The following is a 21875-nucleotide window of genomic DNA, read 5'->3' as shown; positions in this document are numbered from 1 at the left end:
AAGTAACATCAAATGTCAAAGCACCATTTATTAGTCACACAGTATTTGATGGAACTTCTGAGCCAGTTTAGCCGTTGTTCTGATTAGAAAGGGAGCAGAAAGAAATTGAGTTCCTTTGCTTGGTTTCCACAGCAAGTCATTGTCAGAGCCAGAATTAGGGTCTAAGAGTCTGAATTTGGAGGAGCACGGATTGTTTTTCCTCTCTTCCTCTGTTGAGAACTTTATTCTTTTATGCAGTCCTTCAGCTCTTGTTAGTCTTCAAATTGCTTGGAAATCCCCTGAAGGGATGCAGCCAAGGGGTTGGGGGAGGGAGGAACAATGGCTTCAGTAAAAGAAAAGCACCTATTACAAGCGAGCTTCCCAGCAGGCAGCTTATATGACCAAGACATCCAACTCTGGCTGGAGCCCACCTTGGCATCAGTAGGCTAACTCTGAAATGTCCCTTTAGAAGCACCTGAAGCAAGAGAAAGAACACAAGTGACTTCCTCACTGTCTGCTTGCATCTGTCTCTATCTTGTTCTTGTCTTTAGAGAGATTACAAAGGGAGAAAAAAAATGAAAGAAGAAACAAGCTCCTTGGTTGATTTTTTTTTTTTTTCGGCAAATCTCTGAAACACTGAGTGAAATTCGCAAATGGCTTAATTTTTGGAAGTTGTTTTTATGCGAAAAGATTGGATGTTAGATGCTTCAACCCTGCAGCTCTCTCTCCAGCCCAGCCCGGATTCACATCATCTTACAGTAAAACCATCTGCTCTTTAAAACATTCACACGTCTTAAAATATACAAAACTCAAGATCTACCTTCTCATGTAGGCTCTGAATACATTCTCCTTGGGCTCGGTTCCTTCTAGAAGACAATTCGTAAAACATTGCTTATTATTTGGAAACGGGTCTGCAGTTGGTCCAATTTTATCCATTGCCTGGCTCATCATTCTAAAACACACGGGTATGGAAACAGGTTATTAGCTTCTTAAGCTTCCAGGTGCAATATTGTGCAGAAGTCATTTCATTTCATAGCAAAGCAAAAGAGACATAACCTCCATATGAAAGAAATAGAAGTGTGCATATAGAATTGAACCAGTTTTTCTTTGTTGGAAACTGTGCCACAATTGTCTGAACTACAATCCTATATGAAACCTATTGGAGACCCAGGACTTGGAAAATGTCGAGGAATTTTACCAGAAGATCAAACCATAAGCACTTGTCTTCTGTGTTGTTAAATCTTTAAGTACAGATACCAACCATGATGCCAACCCCCAAAGTGCATCTTTTTTTAGGGTAAGAATATCTTGATAACTTTGGACTAGAATGGTCTAAAATACCTTATTCCTTTAACTGACAGGTACCAAAGCACCCTGACAGGTAAACTAGATATTGTGATGTAATGATGAGAGCAGCATTTTGAAGCCCAGGCTGGTATCTTTGCATCTCTGTCAGGAAGGTATCCTAGGTCAGAGAAGCCTGATTTCCCAGCTAAGAGCCCCTCTCTGAACAGGCACACATTAGGGTCAACATCCTGCAAGTGTTTGTGCCTCAGAGCTCAAGAACTAAATAACCACGCCTGAACAGTCTTAGATCTTACCCTACTTTGGAAATAGATTAACAATGTTTAATATTAATGAGGAAAAAAATTAAGACATTCTTAATGCAGAGGGACATGAAACCTTGGATGCAAACAATGTAGGTTTCTAGAAGTTCTGATGAAAACAAGACCTCAGGCAGAGAATAACACAATGTTTGTAAATTAGCCTGGCTAGATGAAGAATTTCTGTTCAGTAGCCTGCCGGGGCTGTGGTCCAGGGGAAACTGCATGATAAGCTCCAAATCGCTTTTCTGCCGTCTTGGGAGGCAGAAGAGAGCAAAGAGGGACTGCTGAGGCTGCTATGGCTTTCAAAGAACGAGCTCAAAACGGACCCTCTGGTGACAGCTCCATCAGAGAACGATCGGATACACTTAAAAATGAACATCTCTGTTCACATTTTTTGGCGATGGCCAAACCCATCCAGTTTCTGCCTACAGATCAGTAAACTTGAGCGACGGCACTCCAGATGAGAAGCGCATATGTTCTCGAAGAGCACCACCTCGCTGAAGGTGGGTCTGATGCGCCTGTGAGGGTGATCTGGTTTGCAGAGCACGACACAGCTGGCTTTGTGCAAGATGGACACAGAATACAGATGTGAGGCAGAAGAGTGGCTGGGTAGAGCCGGACTCTGACATCGCCTCCAGAAAGAAATATGCGGGCGGCATTCTTCACGGCTTTATGTTTCCACATCTCAGCTCAGGGCATATTGATTGCTTAGTAGTTATACCAAGCAATTCAGGGAACTTAAAATCCAGGCAGTACAAGAGTCCCCTTCTGGGGAAGATGTTTTGGTTTGCAAATTGCTGCGAGACAGGCTTGAGCAGAACTGAATCTTAGGATGTTGTAAGGGTTTCCACACCATTCTGCCTCTCTCTCCTTCCAAATGCTGGCCTGCCCGGAAAGGTGGAGGGATGTCTGCCTGCTGAGGCCGAGCAGCCCAGCAGGAAGCAGTCCTACACGGGACCACCATCTGTGGACAGCACTCCATGTGTGTGTTTGTGAGATGGGCTCATCTTGCGTTCAGCTTGGGGTCTGTCTGAAGCGGACGATTTCCCTCACATTGCTATTCTGCCTTCGCCAAGACAAATGCTGAATTGTTTGTTCTCTCTGAATGATATCCTGAGTGCTGAAACCTCCAAGATGAAAACCAGTGCCCCTCCTAATTCTGGATTCAGCTCACACACAGCAAGTTGTGCAATCTCTTGAGACCACTACCCTTGCCAACAGAAAATTAAAACCAATTTGGCCAGATAATAAGGAGCCACGAACATAACTCTTTTTTTTAATTTGCCAGGAATTTGATGTTCCCATAGGGATGACAGGGAGGCATTCAGAGAGGTTTTAAGGGAAAAGAAGTTGAAAGGGAAAGCACACTGTTCCATTTTCTTTTCACTGAAGGGTTGTAATGCTTAATCCAGACCTACAGCAAAAAAGATTCACGAGGTGAGAGGGCATAGGAGTTGTCTTGTTACCAAAAACATATTCCCGTAGTGCTGAATTAGCAAAAGAGGATATTTCTGTGGAGCTGAGTAGACGGAGGTCCTGCATGTAGAGTCTGACTCAGAAATATCTTGAGTTGTGAAATGATTTTTGTTGCTATATGTGTTAATAAAGACCTCAGAATTTTTTTTACGTCTGTAATAAAGATGACTGGATGAATATCAAGTGATAGAGATTTGAGTTGGGTAGTTTTTGTTTCTATTTACTGAACACCTGCTAAATGCCACGTGTGTTCTAAGTGCTTTGCATGTATTGGTACATTCTTTTTTAAATTGATTTATTTTTTATTTTTAATTGAAATAAAGTTGACATACAATATTATATTAGTTTCAGGTGTACAACATGGTATTTAGACAATTACATACATTGCAAAATGCCCACCACAATAAGTTTAGTTACCATCTGTCACCATATAAAGTTATTATGATATTATTGACTAAATTCCCTCTGTGGTAATTTTCACCCTCACAGCTTACTTATTTTATAACCAGAAGTTTGTACCTCTTAATCTCCTTCACCTATTTCACCCATCCCCCCACCCTCCCCTCCTCTGGCAGCTACCAGTTTGCTCTCTGTATTTATGAATCTGTTTCTCTTTGTTTGGTCACTTGTGTTTTTGAGATTCCACATGTAATAAGATCATATGGTATTTCCCTTTCTCTGACTTATTTCGCATAGTATAATACCTTCTAGGTCTATCCACGTTGTCACAGGTGGTGAGATCTGATTCTCTTTTATGGCTGAGTAATATTCCATTTACACACACGTGCGTGTGCACACACACACCCCCCACATCTTTATCCATTCATCTATCAGTGGACAATTGGGTTGTTTCCATATCTTGCCTGTTGTAAAAATGCTGCAACAAACAGAGGGGTGCATATATCTTTTCTAATTAGTGTTTTTGTTTTCTTTGGATAAATAGCCAATAGTGGAATTACTAGATCATGTGGTATTTCTATTTTTAATTTGTTGAGAAACCTCCGTCTCCATACTGTTTTCCACAGCAACTACACAAATTTACAATCCCACGAGCGGTGCACAAGGGTTCCTTTTTCTCCACATCCTTGCCAGCACTTGTTATTTCTCGTCCTTTTGATACTAGTCATTCTGACAGGCATGAGGTACTATCTCATTATGGTTTTGATTTGCATTTCCCTGATGATAAGTGATGTTGAGCATCTTTTCATGTGTTTGTTGGCCTTCTGTATGTCTTTGGAAAATTGTCTGTTCAGGTTCTCTGCCCATTTTAAATGGATTGTGTTTTTTGGTGTTAAGTTGTATGAGTTCTTTACTATTTTGGATATTCACTCCTTATTGGATATATCATTTGTAAATATTTTCTCCCATTCATTTGGTTGCCTTTTAGTTTTCTTGATGGTTTCCTTCACTGTGCAGAAGCAGCTTTTTAGTTGATGTAGTCCCAATTGTTTGTTTTTGCTTTTGTTTCCTTTGCCTGGGGAGACACATGTAGAAAAATACAGCTGACCTTTGAACAACATGGGGGTTAGGGGCACCCACCCCTTGGACAATAAAAAATCCATGTATAACTTTTGTCCTCAAAAATTTAACTAATAGCCTCCTGTTGACTGAAAGCCTTACTCACAACATAGTCAATCAAAATATGTTTTGTATATGTAGTATATACTGTATTCTTAAATAAAGCAAGCTAAGGAAAAGAACATATTGCAGTCCTGTAGAAACTCCACATAGAACAGGGTCCGTGCAGTTCAAACCCATGTTGTTTAAGGGTCAACTGTATTACTGAGGCCAATGTCTGAGAGTTTACTACCCATGTTTTCTTTTAGTTTTATGTGTTCAGGTCTTACATTTAGGTCTTTAATCCATTTTGAGTTTATTGTTGTGTGTGATGTAAGAAAGTGGTCCAGTTTTATTCTTTTGCATGTAGCTATCCAGTTTTCCCAGCACCATTTATTGAAGAGACTGTCTTTTCCCCATTGTATATTCTTGCCTCTTTTATCATAGATGAGTTGACCGTATAAATGTGGGTTTGTTTCTGGTCTCTCTATCCTGTTCTATTGATCTATGTGTCTATTTTTGTGCCAGTACCATACTATTTTGATTACTATAGTTTTGTTGTATAGTTTGAAATTTGTGGGATTGTGATACCTCCAGCTTGTTCTTCTTGTATTGGTGTATTCTTGATCCTACTTTGCAGATACAGAAATTGAGGAAGAGAGAGGTGTGTGACTTGTCCAAGGTCCCACAGCTAGCAAGTGGCAGAATTTAAACCCAGGAGTCTGGCACCAAAACCTCTGCTCTTAACTACTAGACTTTACTGCCTCTCAGGAGGCTTTAATCTTATTTTTCCCACTCTGGCAGGTGTAATATGAGATAAGCATAAAAAACAGCAGTTTGAGGTATCCCCAATTTTCGATACCCCCCAATCTGATTCTACAGTGAAATAAAGTAAATAGTGCCACACACTTGTATTGTTAACATAACCTCTCTTAAGATACTTCTATATGAGTAATGAAATCAGTAATTTAAAGGCTTCCAATAGTAAATATACCTAATCAAACTATTTAATTGAACATTTTCCAAGTCTCGATTTTTCTCGAGACCTCCACTCCCAAGTTAAAATTAATAAAGTCAATGAATACCACTAGAGAACAAATAGAAAGATGCTGTGTTTCTATTGTTGAAAATAGAAAATAAAGCATACAATTTTAATGTTATTAATATGAAGAATGTTATTGCAAATTTTACTTGCCTCATTGCTCTGCCTTTGATTCTGTTCCATTGATCTATGTGTTCGTTTTTGTGCCACTACCGTACTGTTTTGATGACTATCGATTCAGTGATTGTAACTCTTGTGTCATTAGTAATGGATATGTTCATAGCCTCGTTCTTGCTCTCATGAAATGGAGATATAGATGTGCTTTACATACACCCTTCATCTGCCCTTGCCTTCTTGCCTGTTAAAAATGTATTCATGGGTAAAATTAAAAAAATAAACAGAAGTAGCTGGATCACACATTGCATAGTCATTTGTAAGCACAATTAGAACAGCACATCAGTAACTATCAAAAGAAATCATGACAATGGAAGAGTGGAGCCATCTCATTACAAACATAACCTTGAATCAGCTCCAATATCTTTTTTAAAACAGGAAAGAAAAATCACTCCAGAACCCCAGTATTTTATAATTTTTAACCAATTAGTTGCTATGTGTTTCATAACTTGGCACAACACATTGTGTGTCCTGACTTTATAGATTAGAATAGCCAAGCTGGATGAATTTTGCCACAGTTCAGTTCAGCTATTCATTCATTCAACAGATATATTTACTGAGTGCCTCTCATGTGTCCCAAAATGTTTGTCCCTTAGAGGCATCTCATCAGAAATTGAGTTCCCTATACCTTGTGCCCAATAAAAATGCTCTGTGTATTGAATGATATCATTTTCATTAAATACTTTGGACTTTTCTCCCTTCTAGCTTTCAATTCCCTTTCCTGGCAGCCTCCTTCCCAAATGAGTGGCTTTCTCCAGGACAGCACAGGGAAGGCAGAGACCTTTCTTCTTAGTCGAAAACACCCTCTACAGATTTCATTTCCCTTCTGAGTAAATCAGAGATGAATAATTTCAGAACCTCAGTGATAAAGCATCCTGAGCTGGCGCTCATTGTCACCTGTCTTTGGCTGTTTGTCATCAGCATGCCTGAAAGCCACACTGTCTTGTCTGTCATTGTTTGGAAGCAGATGGAGCAGAAATGTGCAGGGATGGTTGCTGTTAGTGGAAGGAATCAACGTTCCTAGTGAGAGGCAGACTACTTCAGAAATGATTCAAAGGCTTTTCGCTTAAAAAAAAAAAAAAAAAAAAAAAAAAAGATGATTAGTAAATGGCTGTGGACTTCTGACTCGAAAGTTAATTTTGGCCACAAGGAAGTCAAAGTCAGTCCTGGGAGGGGAAGTTAAGGTGGTGAACCCTGAGTAAAAAAATTATACCGTCGTTCTATCATGACTGTATTCCAAGTGCCATAATTAGAAACCTCTGAAAACCTCACTCCCTCTCTCTCTCTCTCTATAGCTCTGAATTTCAAAAATATGATGGATTTATTCTGCTTGAAAATAACATTCCTAGGGATGAAAGACATTTGGGAAATCCTAGAACAGGAAATTATCCAACCTCTACAAAGCAATTAGCAGTCAATCAAAGTATATTTATTTGCTTTTCATAAAAAAAAACCTTCATTGTTTACATGACTGCATTGAATTTTTATGAAGCCCATAATAGAAATTTACTGACTCATCGACAGAGCTTGAATTGATTCAGAAAATACTGTGGTAAAAATCTCAGCTTGGTATTTTTGGCCTTCTCGTAGAGGAGAGGATCTCAGCAGCTCTTTAAAACAAATCCTGAAAACACAGTCCATTATTTGAGAGTTTGTTTTTTGTTTTCAGCCATCCTGTATCTGGGTTTTATCACGTATTAATCATTTAGTGGTATCCTTTGGTCTACCTTGAAATAACAAACAAATGATGCAAATCACAACCACAAAACTCATCTAACAAACACCGGGAAGCAAATGAACCACAGGACCATTGGGAGATGGATTTTTAACTTGTTACTGAAGCACAAAACAAGACTTGTGCCTAAGCCAGCAGCCTTTTTCCTTTCACAGCAGATGTGAAATATGTTCCATCCCCTTGGCAAGGAGCCACCAGAGGTTGGGGGAGCCAGTTTGGTTTAATTCAAAGTCACCTGAAGTCTTGTTTGAAGTTCATTAGGGCGATCTAATTAAATTCCACAGACATTTATAGAGCTACCTCATGCAAGGATGTATGTGTGCTGGGGTCTATGGGAGCCACAGTGTGGCCCAAGACACCAGCACAGCCCCTCAGAATTTAGATGATGGGCATCCCCAGCAACAGCATTATATAACCCTCATCCTAATTGGTTTCAGTGATCCTATGAAATTTAGTAGGCATTGAACCACCTTGAAAATCAAAGCAAGTGTAAGCAGCCCATTTCCTGGAACTTCTGGAATCTCCATGTTCTAGATAAAAACTAGAAAAGGAAAAGTCAAGCATTTAACACATGATTCACTTTGGAAACCCTTTTCTCACACATCGATTTTTATAGCTATGTAATGTTTATGCCAGTGTGTTTTCTCTGTGATAATAATTTACTAAGTTTTACCAAGCTTATTTAGATTTATTTAGACTGAATTAATTTAATTTTTTAAAAGAGTTCCAATTTTTAATTACATCTTTAAAGTTTGCATACTTAGTTCTCAATGTCTCCTATCATTTTTTTCAAAGCTTAATAGTGGTAGCTAGCATTCATTGCATTTGCTCTGAGCCCAGAACCATATGAAGCACTTTTTTTGGGTTTTTTTGGTTTGTTTATCTCCTCCTGTTTCTTTTTTTTTTTTTTTTTAAGATTTTATTTATTTATTTGACAGAGAGACAGCACTTTAATATATTACCACATCTAACCCTCACTACCCCTATAAGGTGGATATAATTACTGTCCCACTAAATTGAAATTTAGTAACTTGCCTGAAGTCATACAGCCACTGAGCGGATTTGAATGCTGGCTTGTTTCCTTTGTCCCCAACCCGCTCCTCCTTCCATATTACCCATCTAGTACCTTCTCCCATCTTTCGGGCTTCAGATTTACTTCCTTCCTTTACACTCTTGGCTCCACATAAAATAACCAGAAGAGCTATTCCCTGCACTGTGTGAGTCTCAAGCTCCTGCCCCAACTCTGAAGTCACCATCCTTGCTCTACACCATAATCCATCCTTGTCTGCATTCGTGGTTCTCGAACAGGGGTGATGTTGCCACCCTGGGGACATTTGGCAGTGGCTAGAGACATTTCTGGTTGTCAAAACTGGGGGTGGGAGTGTGCTACTGGCATCTAGTGGGTAGAGGCCAGGGGTGCTGCTGAATATTTCAACAGTGAACAAGACAGTTATCCAGACTAAAATGTCAATTGTGATGAGGAGGTTGAGAAATCCTCTACGTGATTTTTCTACGTGATTGATCGACATGATACACTCCGCGTATAAAATAGGCTCTCTTCCGCTGTGAATTGTATGTTTTTGACATCCATTTTACTAATTAGGTTATCCAGAGGAACTAATCAATGCTTCTGTACCTCCAGTGGCCTGACACATACCTTGCCCAGAATATGCGCTTAATAAATATATCAGTAATGATGAGTCACTCATCTCTTTATTCACTCTCTTCCTTCACTGTTCCACAGATAGTTATTGAATATTGTTTTATAGTAGGTATCAAACTGGACAGTGGCAGTAAAATGTAAGCAACACAAATACACCCCTACTTTCAAGAAGCTTATAGTCTAGCGGGAACTTGAACCATAGATGAAGAGCTGAGTGCTGGAGTGGGTGTGGTATGGAAACTAGGGGTTGGGGAGCATAGCAGGAGTGAATAGCCAGAGGGGACGAGGTGGTGAGAGAGGCTTCCCGGAGGAAGTAACAATTAAGCAAACGCCTAAAGGATAAGTAGGAGTTAAACAAATCAAGAGGAGGAAGTGGTCTAGGCAGACAACATAGCATGGACAAAAGCCAAGAGATGAGAAAATAACACAAGTATGGCTGCTCATGCTGCAAGGGGCAAGTAAAGGGAAACCAAGGGCCTCGAAGCTATGCATAAGTGTTGAATTTTATATGAAGGATAACAGGAAGCCGTTGAAAGCCTTTACACAAGAGAGTGACTGGATCTGATTTTGTTTTTAAAGAATAAATCCGGCTCCGTATCATTTGTCATTAGAGAAATGTAAATTAAAACAACAATGAGATACCATACACACCTATTAAAATGGCCAAAATCTGGAATACTGACACCACCAAGTGTTGACAAAGATGTGGAACAACAGGAACTCTCATTCATTGCTGGTGGGAATGCAAAATGGTGCAGCCACTTTGGAAGACAGTTTGGCAGTTTCTTACAAAACTCTTACAATACTCTTACAATATAATCCAGCAATCACACTCATTGGTATTTACCTAAAGGAGCTGAAAATTTATGTCCACACAAAAACCTGCACATGGATGTTTATAGCACTGTATTCATAATTGCCAAAACCCAAAAGCCAACGAAGATGTCTTTCAGCAGGTGAATGGATTAATAAATGGATTAATAAACACATCCAGACAATGGAAAATTATTCTGCACCAGAAAGACATGAGCTCTCAAGTCATGAAAAGACATGGAGGAAGCTTAAATGCTTATGACTAAGTGACAGGAGCCAGTGTGAAAAGGCTGCCTTCTGTATGATAACAACCGCATGACATTCTGGGGAAAGCAAAACTATGGAGACAATAGAAAGATCAATGGTTGCCAGGGATTAGGGGGCAAGAAGGGGATAAATAGGCAGAGCATGGTGGATTTCTAGGAGAGTGAAACTACTCTGTATGATACTGTAGTGTTAGATACACTCCACTGTAAATCTTTCCAAATCCACAGAACACACAACCCCAAGAGTAAACACTAATTGAACTCTGGACTTCAGATGAGAATAATGTGTCATTGTAGGTTCATCAGTTGTAACAAATGTACCACCCTGGTGGTGGTGGTTGGGGGGCAGGGAGGTGGGTAGTGGGTAGGCTATGTGTGTGAGGAGGCAGGGGGTACGTAGGAAATCTCTGTACCTTCCACTCGATTTTGCTATAAACTTAAGACTATTCTAAAATAATCTGCTAAGAATAAAACAAGATTCACTCTGGGTCTTGTGCTTAGAATCAGCTGGGAGGTTAACCGTTATGACAGTCACAGGGAAGAATCTCTTTGGGGCCACAAAGTGCCTCTACAACTTGATGTCAAGGTTTTGAAATGTATGAGGAATGACTGGGGAGTCCTATAAATCCTAATCAATAAAGGTGATTGCAATACACAAAAGTTGAAATCTTTGCACATGTATTACACCCAGTCTGAAGAAAGACTACATTGCTACCAGAGCATGTCACCCTGGGGGCTAAAACAGTAAGAGCAGAAAGTGAGCATTTAGCAGTATGTCTTTAGTACAAGCTTCCAGACTTGGAGGTGCGGCCCAACAGTATAAATGAGGATATTAGTCTATCATAACTCAGGACATCAGCTGTTGATTTCATCCTGCCTAGTAGACATTCAATAAATATTTGTTTGCAATGAATTGGATTAAATTGGATTCCATGCTCACCAAGCAACTTTCTGATCACAATTTGTCTTCCTGTGAATCTTCCTTATGAGCATAAAATGTACTGATTAGCTGACACAAGCTTTCTAGTCTGGTTTACGTTTCTATTTTTGCCCTAAGCAACTAAGCTGGCATTATGATTGATGGATCTTTCCTCTTCGTGTTTGGTCAGTATAGTGGACACCTGTGGCTGTTTATCCAGCATCCACATCTCACTCCCCTCCAGTCAGTAAGTCCATTTTCCATGTAGTTACCTATCATTCCACCATGCAGTCCTTGTACTTCTGGGCTAGCCGTAGGTGATCCCTGACTCTCTTAAGACAATCATCACATTTGACCAGGGCCACAGTGATTGGTTTAAATGTTGGCATGTGACCTAAACCAGTATAATCTAAGGGAAATTCAGAAGGCTTTCTTGGAAAATTGGGACAGAGATGGTCTAATTCCTGATGAGGAAGGGACACTGCTGCAAGCCAGATTGCTACTAACATGGTTAAGTGTAGGTGTCAATGTGGCAAGACTCTAGTGCCCAGGTGCTTGATCAAACATCTGTCTGTATATTGCTGTGAATGTATTTTTCAGATGTGATAAACCTTTAAATCAGTGGACTTTGAGTGAAACGGATTACCCTTCATAATACAGATGCGCCTCACCCAATTAATTGAAGGCCTTAACAGAAAAGACTGAGATATCCCAGAGAGGAAGGACTGTCTTTGAATTCAAGACTGCAACATCACCTCTTCCCCGGGTCTCCAGCTTGCTGGCCTGTCAAGCATATTTTGGACTTGCCAGTCCCTACAAATCCTTAAAATAGATTCTTTTGATAGATGATAGATAGATAGACAGACAGATAGATAGATATAGAGATATCTATATACAGAAAGATAGAGGTAGATATAAGGATGAAGAGGTTGATAGATCTCCCATTGATTTTGTTTCTGTGGAGAACCTTGACTAGGATACCTATCACCAGGGAACAAAGCAAACACACAGAGAGCAGGGCCAAGACCATTATAGGGGACACAAAGCCAGAGCCGGGATCAAACCTGGATCTGAAGCCCACATGTATCAATCAGGATGACTTCAGCTGCAAGCAACAGAAAACCCAACTGCCTTAAACAGGGTGGCAACGTATGACTTAAAAGTAGAAATTCTAGTAGCAGAAGAGGCATCAGGGTCAGTTGACCCAGCAGGTCAGTGTTGTCACCAAGGGACACTGCTCCACAATCCATAATGACTCTTCCCAAATCTGACCCTCTCATACTCATTGGAGCACAGTGATAACAATCAGAGATGCCCTCTTCCTCCTTTATATCCAGTGGAGGAGGCTGGATTTCCATGGTTCTGTCTCTCAAAAGTGAAGAGGGTTCTTCCTTTATCTCACATTAATTCAGAATGCATACAACCAGTATGCCCAACCCTAAACCAGTAATTTTCAAGGGGGTGAAAAAAGTGAGGGATTATCGCCATTGGCTTAAATTCACCAGGCCTACCTGTATGCCCCTAACTCGTCTACAGCTCAGTGCATCCAAGCAACATGTATTGTTTCATTTTCCAGAACTGCTTTTCCTTCCAACTGCTGCATTTCTTGACCATGTGTGGATGCCCAGGCCAAAAATCTCAGGATCATCTGTCATTTTTTTTTCTCTCCTCCCTATTTATTCAGTCACGACAGTTTAATTTCTTCCCTTTGAAAGTTCCCCAAAATGCACCTTTTCTCTATAAGTATAAAAGGAGGGGGGTGGGTACCATGCCAGCCATAGTCCAAGTACTCTCCACCTCATGTCTCTACAGCCACCAGCGCCGTGTTTCGCCCTGCCCATCACCCTGCCTCCAGTCTCCCCACTCCTCACCATTTCATTACCTAATGATGACCTCTTTCTGCTTTGAGTCCGATTCAAGAACACACCAGAGCTCCTCCTTGCCCACTGAAGCAAGCCAAAGTCTTGCGGCCCTTGTCAGGGGCTCCTCTGATGAAGTCCCATCAATCTCCATTCTCCAGTTAGATCTGTCTTTCTGAGTCTTACATCCCCAGCTGGTACTACACTATGTAAAAATGACCTATTCTGCAAAGGAGCTGTGCAGAGCTACCCAAACAACTTTATTGCAAATATTAATGATTTATCTATCTTTCCATTTAACAAGTTGCACTTACTGGATCCTTTCTGTATACCCAGATAGTATGGGAGGCAGGAAGAAGTAAAAAACAGAGTCCTGTCCTTGAGCAATTCACCATCTAGTGGGAGGGCCAAAGATAAGCACTTACAAACAATAATCACTCCATCAAAAATTGTGGTTTTTAAATATTTATCACACAAAAACAAAAATTGTTCATCACAAAGGTTATATATGCGTGTAGTGCATATATTTTGTAAAAACGCAGGCATTATAGAGATATATAAAATAGATAGTGAAAAACCCCTGATGTTCTGCCACCCTAGTTCTTACTTAGTAAGGGTAACATGATCACAGGTAACATATAACATATGTATATATATATATATACACACACACATATATATTTATTTACATTTTACAAAATATAGCATCATTCTATACATATTACTCTGCAATTTTTTCTCACTCAAAAATAATGTCTTTTGATAACATACCTGATTCTTTTTTTAATGGCTGCATAGTGTTCTTTTGAATTCAATAGTCCTCTATAAATAATCACTTATTCCTCCTATTTTTTTCTATCACAAATAAGGCTTCAATGAGCATTCTTTTACACGTTTTCAGTAGTATGCTGGTAAATCTTTTAACAGTTGGCTCTCTGAATAAAAAAAAAAAAAGCAGTCCTGCTTTGTAATATTTGCCAGTTTCCATGGTGTAAATACTCCCACTATTGGTGATTTCAAGCTACCAGTGTGATACCACTGTGGGCGGAGATAGGATGACATGTAGGCAAGCAGCTCCCACTAGCCAGTCCAGTCAGCTCTGGAATACCACTGTATATTTTATGGTGCACATTCTTTTGAGTGTTTCACAACACAGGAAAGCAAGATATTAAAAGGCAATTATCACTTTGCCAGACAGAGGAAACATAACTACCTTATTAGCTGTAATAAAGTTGAACCATGAATTAAATGCGTTTCTTTCGGATTCTAAAGAAGACCCTTTATCTGTTACCTTAAATAGATTCTGTTTAAAAGCCAAGGAAATTTCAACATGTTTCTTTTTATTTTGCCACCTGAGAAAATCACTTACACAAAATAGACTGGATATATGACTAAATATATTTTAAAGATTCAATAAAAGTCCCATTAAATTCACCAGTTAGTATATTCAGGCACAAACACACATGAGAGAAGAGAACGCTGACCCCTCCTCTCATTTTAACAGGGCTGAATTACACACAGGTGCACAGAAGAACCACCTGAAACTTGGCAGTGAGTCACCAGGAAGGCTTATTAAGCCACTTATTGCTAGGCCCCAGCCACACCATTCCTGATTCCATAAGCCCAAGGTAGGGCTAAGAATGTGTATTTCTGTGGAGGTTCCCAGTGATGCTAATGCTGATGCTCTGGAGACTACACTTGGAGAACCATCAATCTACACGGACTCTGGGCCCAAAGGCCAGATAATCTTCCATATTCTGGTATCCTGTGAATTTCTGCCACTGGATGAGATCTCTTTAGCTAGAGACATTCTCCTGTTAAACCACATTAAATTTAGAAACATAGTAAGTTCTTATCAGTAATCAAAGTATTTGAGAATAGGCTTAGTAGGGGAATGGCACAAATTCCTTTTTATAGAGAAAAGCATACTGAGATGTGCTCTCTGTAAATGAAGGGCAAGGTTAATGACTGCCATTAGTGTTAGTAGGAAGGGTAAACCTTCAAAGTAGTATCAGTAGTTAAGGAGCTCAAACTTACTCACAGTAGTGGTCACACCGACATCTGGCTGTGAATCCTGTCCCTGCCACTTAACTGTGTAACCTTGAGCAATGTATTTAATCTCTCTGTGCCTCAGTTTATCATCTGTAAAATGGGGATGATCGTAGTAATAGTTACCTCATAGGGTTATAGAGAAGATATGAAAGGTATACGACCTGACATGTGGGAAGAACACAATGAATATTGGCTGGAAATTAGATCTCCAGTTCCATACTAAGAAGAAAGTATTCTTTAGGCAAGTAAATTTGGGAAATACTGAGAAATAAAGTAAATATGTTCCTTTGTTACAGGACTTCTATGTACCTTTTATATGCCAGTGAACACTGTGATTCTGCTAGAAGAGGGTGATTCATTGTGTTTCCAAGTGTTATTTAGCCACAGAACATTTTTTGCAAGTAGCATTTTGAGGATAACAATTTTTATAATATTGTTACAATTATGGTAATAAACCAGTGTTATTGACTTAAATATACAGCTGAAAGAAATTGGCATGTGGCCCCAATATACCTAGGCTATAGGGGCAGGATTGGGATAGAACAAAAAACAAAAAAACTTTTTTGTTTACTTACTAGAAAAACAGTAAGAATTTTCTATGGCCCTTCTGAAGTGGTATTATTTCCCCCACTCATCCCTTTAATCTTGTCTGCATTTAATATTTCCAACAAATATTCATTAAGTGTCTCTAAGTAACAGGCAATATATAGGTACTGGGGACTCAATATAGAATAACATTTAAAAAGTTCCTGTCCTCAAGGAGTTTACCTTCTAAAAGTCAGAAAATATACAAATAAACAAGTAAATAGGTAGTATGTCAGATGGTGGTTAAGTTTAATGAAAAAAATTGAGGTGGGCAAAAAGGAGAAAAACTGCAAGGCAGTGGCCATTGAAGCAGAGATTGAAGGAAATGAGGGAGCAAGTTCTGGGGACACCAGAGAATATTACGGTCCAGGAAGAGGGAAGTTAAGTACAAAGAAATATCCTAAAATAGAGCATGCCTATGTGGCAAAGCTGAATGAAGGAAACAGAGAAAGAGAAGTTACAGGGGAGGCTGGAAAGGTACAGGGGTCCACACTGGGAGAAATTTGTATTAGTTATCTTTTGCTGCATAACAAATCATCCCCAAAGTTGCTGGCTTAAAACAACAATAACTACTTACCTCCCCCCAGCAGTTTCTATGTATGAGGAATACGGGATGGTTCAGGGGGGCACTTCTGGCTTGGAGGTCTCATGAGGTTTTGTCAGATGTCAGCTGGGACTGCAGTCATTCAAAGACTTGTTGGGGGCTGGAAAATCCACTTTTAGGATGGCTTAGCACACACCTAGCAAGTTGGTGTTGGCTGTTGCCTGGGATACTCAGTTCCTCTCTATTTGCTCTCTCCAGGGAGCTGCTGGAGGGTTCTGCATGTTCACTGGCTTCCCTCAGAGCAAGCACTCCAAGAGAAGGAGACAGAAACTGCAATGCCTCTTAAGCCCTAAATTTGCAAGTCACATGCTGATTCTGCATGCAAAGGCATTATAAAGGCATGAAAATCAGGATGTGAAGATCAATGACAGCCATCTGGGAGGCTGGCTACCACACCATTTTAGGGTCTCTAGCTTTTACTTCGAGCGAGATGAAGCAATTGAGGTTTGAAGTGAGAGGTGAGAAGAGTAATATGGTCTGACTTGTATTTGTAAAGGATTGTTCTGAGTGCTGTGTTGAGAATAGATTATGAAAGGATGAGTAGGAAGGGTAGAAGTGGAGAGAACAGTTAGAAGGCAATCTCAATAATCCAAGTGAAAGGTTATGATGGCTTGGACCCAGATGGTAGTGGTAAAGGTAAGAAGTGATATATAGTGCTCTGAATATACTTTGAAGTTAGAGCCAACAGAATACCTGATAGATTAAATGTGGGTTATGAAAAAAGAAGAGTCAAAAATTACCCCAAGGCTTCTGACCTTGTACCTTTTTTGCCCTCTGCTACCTCCTGGCACCAAGCTGATCCCTTGCCATGGAAATTTATAGAATTAGGAGGGGAGCTTCCAGGGTATTGATAGAAGATTACTCAAAGTCTATCTAAATGACACTAATTCAGTACCCAGCATTTTGCATAAAAGGATCCAGGTGTTGTTTCTTTTTTTTGTTTGTTTGGTTTTGGTTTTTTTTTTAAGATTTTATTTATTTATTCATAAGAGACAGAGAGAGGGGCAGAGGCAGAGGCAGAGGGAGAAGCAGGCTCCCCCCGGAGCAGGGAGCCCGATGCAGGACTCGATCCCAGGACCCTGGGATCATGACCCGAGCCGAAGGCAGACGCTTAATGGACTGAGCCACCCAGGTGTCCCCCAGGTGTTGTTTCAAGTGACCTATAAAAAACAAAGTTGTTGCAAACCATTAAGAACTTTAAGGCACTTGTGGATGTTCCCAAAACTATAGCTGGGCCAATTATAACCTCTCTGCCCTGATTCCCCCTACCTAATTGTCTTACGTGATAAAATGTGACTCTCCAGTTTTTGTTTTAACTCCCCATTAACAGAAAAATTCCTGGAATCTGTCAGCAGTAGAACATGTTCAACCACTACAGATTTAAATAATCTTTCTTTGCTTTATAATACAAGCAATGTTTATTTAAACTTTTAACTTTTACAAGAATTAAAAAAGTGCTCATTGATCTGATATCTGAATATTTATGCTGAATATTTATGCTGAATATTCCAAATCACCGTGGAGATTAGCACTCTGCAGAACAATGTTGGAGTTACAGATATTTGCAGTTTAATTGACTAAAAACTGATCTGTTCTAAACTAAGTATGTCTTTCCATAGATCCTGAGTTTTGGATTCCCTGAAAATGAGCAAAGCGATCTTACTAAAATTTTTGAAGACTCCATGTTTAATTATTATAACAGGTCTTTGAAAGTGCTGTTATTCCTTCACTTAGTCACGTATCCATTCCATATTGATCTTACATGACATTCAAGTCTTGTGCTCTATGCTGGTGATTCAAATGTGGACAGATCCTTGATCTTAAGAGCTTACACTGTATTGGGAAAGAGATAAGAAAATAAACAAAGCGCTACTATAGAGGAAGGACAGGACACTGCCCAGTCTTGAAGAGTCAGGGAAGGGGGGTTATGAATAAGACAAGACCTTAAGCACAGAGTTGGGTGCAAGGGCACTCCAAGAGAGAATCTGGTACAAGAGAGCATAAGGAACATTCAGTGAACAGTGAGACAATTCAATAAGGTTAAAGCTTACTGTGGATAGGGGCGCCTTGGTGGCTCAGTCGTTAAGCGTCTGCCTTCGGCTCGGGTCATGATCCCAGGGTCCTGGGATCGAGTCCCACATCGGGCTCCCTGCTCGGCGGGAAGCCTGCTTCTCCCTCTCCCACTCCCTCTGCTTGTGTTCCCCTCTCTCGCTATGTCTCTCTCTGTCAAATAAAATAAATAAAATCTTTAAAAAAAAAAAAAAAAAGCTTACTGTGGATAGTGGAAAGTGAAAAGACCTCCAGAGAAGTAAACTGGTTCTAGTCCAGGAAGGCCTAAAACTTCAAGGAGCTTATGGTTCATCCAGAAGTAATGAGGAATCATTGAACAGTTTTAAGCAGGGCAGCTCTAGGATATGTTGGTGATTTGGAAAATTCACTCCATCCACAGTTTAGAACATGGATTTGGGATGGAATGAAATCTAACCTTTCCTCTATCTCTTCATCCTATCACCACATTCAAGTCACCATCATCTCTCTCTGGTACCATGCATCAGGCCACCCCAAAACCTCTCAATCCATTCTCACCAGCCAACTAAAAATGCAAATCAGATCAGGTCACTCTCCACTGAAACATTGCTTTGGCAACCCGTTGTCCTTACAAAAAAGCCAAAATCCTTAATAGGGTTCATGAGTCCTTGCTCAGTCAGGTCCAAGTTTCCCACCCAGTTTCAGCCCATCTTTACTTCCTTGGGTCTTTTCTTTTCTTTTTTTTTTCTTTTCTTTTCTTTTCTTTGTCATTTCCTTTTTCTTTTTTTTTTTTTTTTTGAGAGACAGGAACCAAATACAGGGGGGGGGGGGGGGGGGGGGGAGGGGGTAGGGCAGAGAGAACACAAGTGGGGAGGGAAGTGCAAAGAGAGAATCCCAAGCAGGCTCCACAACCATTGCAGAGCCCAGCAGGCTCAATCCCACAATCCCGAGATCATGACCTGAGCTGAAATCAAGAGTCCAACGCTTAACTAACAGACATCCAGGCACCCCTTTCCTTGGATCTTGCAATTCCACTCATGATGGGTTTTCTTCTAGTTCTTCCAAGGGACCAAGCTCTTGTTCCCACTTGTTCCTGGAACTCCAAAGGGGCTTTTTTTCCTGCCTAGAATACTGGACTCATCTCAGGGATGTGGTACTTTATCTCTTTGACTAAATTAAGCTCACCACCATACCCTGGACACTTTCATTACACCTCATACCTCTCTTCTCATTTCACTTTATTGAAGATGCTTACTGAATCCCAGCCTTTCCCACTAGACTGAACTCCTCCTTCCCACCTCTCTCGTTAGTCATGGTTCCCCATAACCTAGCACAATACTGGCTCAGTGTATCACTCACTCATTATACAGAAAGTCCCCAACTTACAATGGTCTGACTTAGGACTTTTTTTACTTCACAATGGTGCAAAAGCAGTACACATTCAGTAGACAACATACTTCAAACTCTAAATTTTGATCTTTTGGGGCCCCATGGTAGAATACTCTCTCATAATGCTGGGCAGCAGCTGTGAGCCACATCTCCCAGTCAGCTACATATCACAAGGGTAAATGTTACTGACACACTTACAACCATTCTATATGCATACAGCCATTCTGTTTTTCCCTTTCAGTACAGTATTGAATAAATTACACGAGCTATTCAATACTTTGTTATAACACAGACTTTGTGTTAGATTATTTTGTTCAACTGTAGGCTAACGTAAGTGTTCTGAGCATGTTTAATGTAAGCTAGGCTAAGCTGTGATGGTCGGTGGGGTAGCTGTATTAAATGTAATTTTGACGTATGATATTTTCAATGTCTGATGGATTTATCAGGATGGAACCCCATCATGAGTTGAGGAAGATCTGTATATTAAATAAATGGATGATGGCAAGAAGACAGTTAAGAGGTGTGTCTGAAATGAAGAGGTAGAAAGAAAGGATGGATTTGAGTCTTGAGTGCTCAGAGTAACTGGAAATCAGCTGTAAATGAGGGGGAAGAATTGAGGGTTCTTATGTGTCTGGCTCTCTATTGATGAGCATTGGCTGATGCCTGGTACATGGTAAAACAGTCAATAAATATCTGTGTCAAATGAATGAGGCTCGATGGGTGGAGCCATCACTCAGGTTTCTGTCTTGGTCTAGTGAGCAGCTCCATTCCCTGAGAGAGGGAAAACGTGACCAAAAGTGCTTTACCAACAGTGTTTGCAACAGCATCACTCAGCGATTTGATTTTGAAGAGGCCAACAAGTATTCAAAATGACATTCTACCAAAAGAAAAGAAAACAGAGCATGAGTGTGTTTAAAGTATTATTGGACTGTATTCAATTTGGTGTTTATATGAGTATTTTAACACTTTAAATTGTAACCAGTTATTTTCATTAGAATTATTTCATCTGATTGATTTCCAATTTTGAGAAAGACAAGAAAGGATTTTGGATGGGATGCCTCTGAACATTGTGGCTGCAAATTGAAAAACAAAACAAAACAAAACAAAAAAACCCTCCTTCCTCTTAAAGGGGAAGAATTACAGAGATTCTCTAAAAACCTCTCTACTGTGACCATTTAACCATCTTTTAACTTTAAAACTATAACACACAGTGTTTGCATTTGGGATTTTAATTTGTGGAACTAGATAGTAGTGATGATTGCACAATGTTGTGAATGTACTTACTGGCACTGGATTGTATACTTTAAAATGGTTACAATGGCAAATTTTCATTTTGTGTCTTTTACCACACACACACAGATTTAATACGAAACATGTGTTCCCCAGACCTAAAAAAGCTTGACCACTTTATGCAACTTAGATGTTTTAGAAATGTGAGAAGCTTCACTCTGCTTGTGAGATGCTTTTGAAAAGCCCAGCAGGGCAAGGCTGTGGAGATTTTTTCTGGCAAGAAGATTTGGAACCCAGTGTCTGGGAAAGGAATGAAATTCAGGTTGTGTGTGACATGACTTTGCAAGTAAGAAAAAGAGAATCTAAGAAATAACAGAAAACAACCACTTCCCAGGTCTTTTTAAGAAAAGGGTTGTCCTTGATTCTCCCTCCATCTAATTCGGTTTGCTTCTCAAAAGTTGTATTGTTGGAGAATGTGACTCTGGATAAAATTCTGTGCTTAAGAAATCCAAGAATGTGGCCTATACAGTAGTTTTCAGCTTTGTCACCAACAAGAACACACTTACTCATTATTTTCCTTCAGGGATGGCATGTTTTGAAAGGTCATATCTATTAGACAATATCAAACAAACTGTCCTTGTTAAATAAAATGAATTCGTTCCTGATTTTCTACTCCTCAGCTATGTAACACAGATATACCTCCCCATCGTGTCTCTGATTAGCAGGAGGTAGCCAGTGTTACTATACTCAGCTGATATAATTCCAGGTAAAAGCAAAGAATTGATATTTACATTTATCTGTCAGCTTTTGCATCTATAAATGCCTTTAGACATATAGAAACACTAAAAATTCATTAAGCTTTTAGAAATACTGAAAATAGCTTAAACACCTCCATTG

The 21875-nt window shown here is 39.9% G+C and overlaps 1 long non-coding RNA gene across 1 annotated transcript in view; it reads right to left on the bottom strand.

Annotated features, from left to right (window-relative positions):
- Positions 1-250: 250 nt before the first annotated feature.
- LOC116630500 overlaps positions 251-21875 on the bottom strand; it is a 35263-nt gene continuing 13638 nt past the window's right edge. Inside the window, exons 2-3 of the long non-coding RNA XR_004298978.1 lie at positions 800-931; positions 251-454 (exon numbers count right to left, since the gene is read on the bottom strand). This is a non-coding gene — a long non-coding RNA (uncharacterized LOC116630500). The remainder of the gene's footprint in view (positions 455-799; positions 932-21875) is intronic.

Source organism: Phoca vitulina, unplaced genomic scaffold (assembly GCF_004348235.1).
Source record: "Phoca vitulina isolate PV1807 unplaced genomic scaffold, GSC_HSeal_1.0 scaffold4, whole genome shotgun sequence".
Lineage (NCBI taxonomy): Eukaryota > Metazoa > Chordata > Mammalia > Carnivora > Phocidae > Phoca > Phoca vitulina.
The sequence above is the reverse complement of the archived record's forward strand: the minus strand, read 5'-3'. Positions and strand labels throughout refer to the sequence as shown.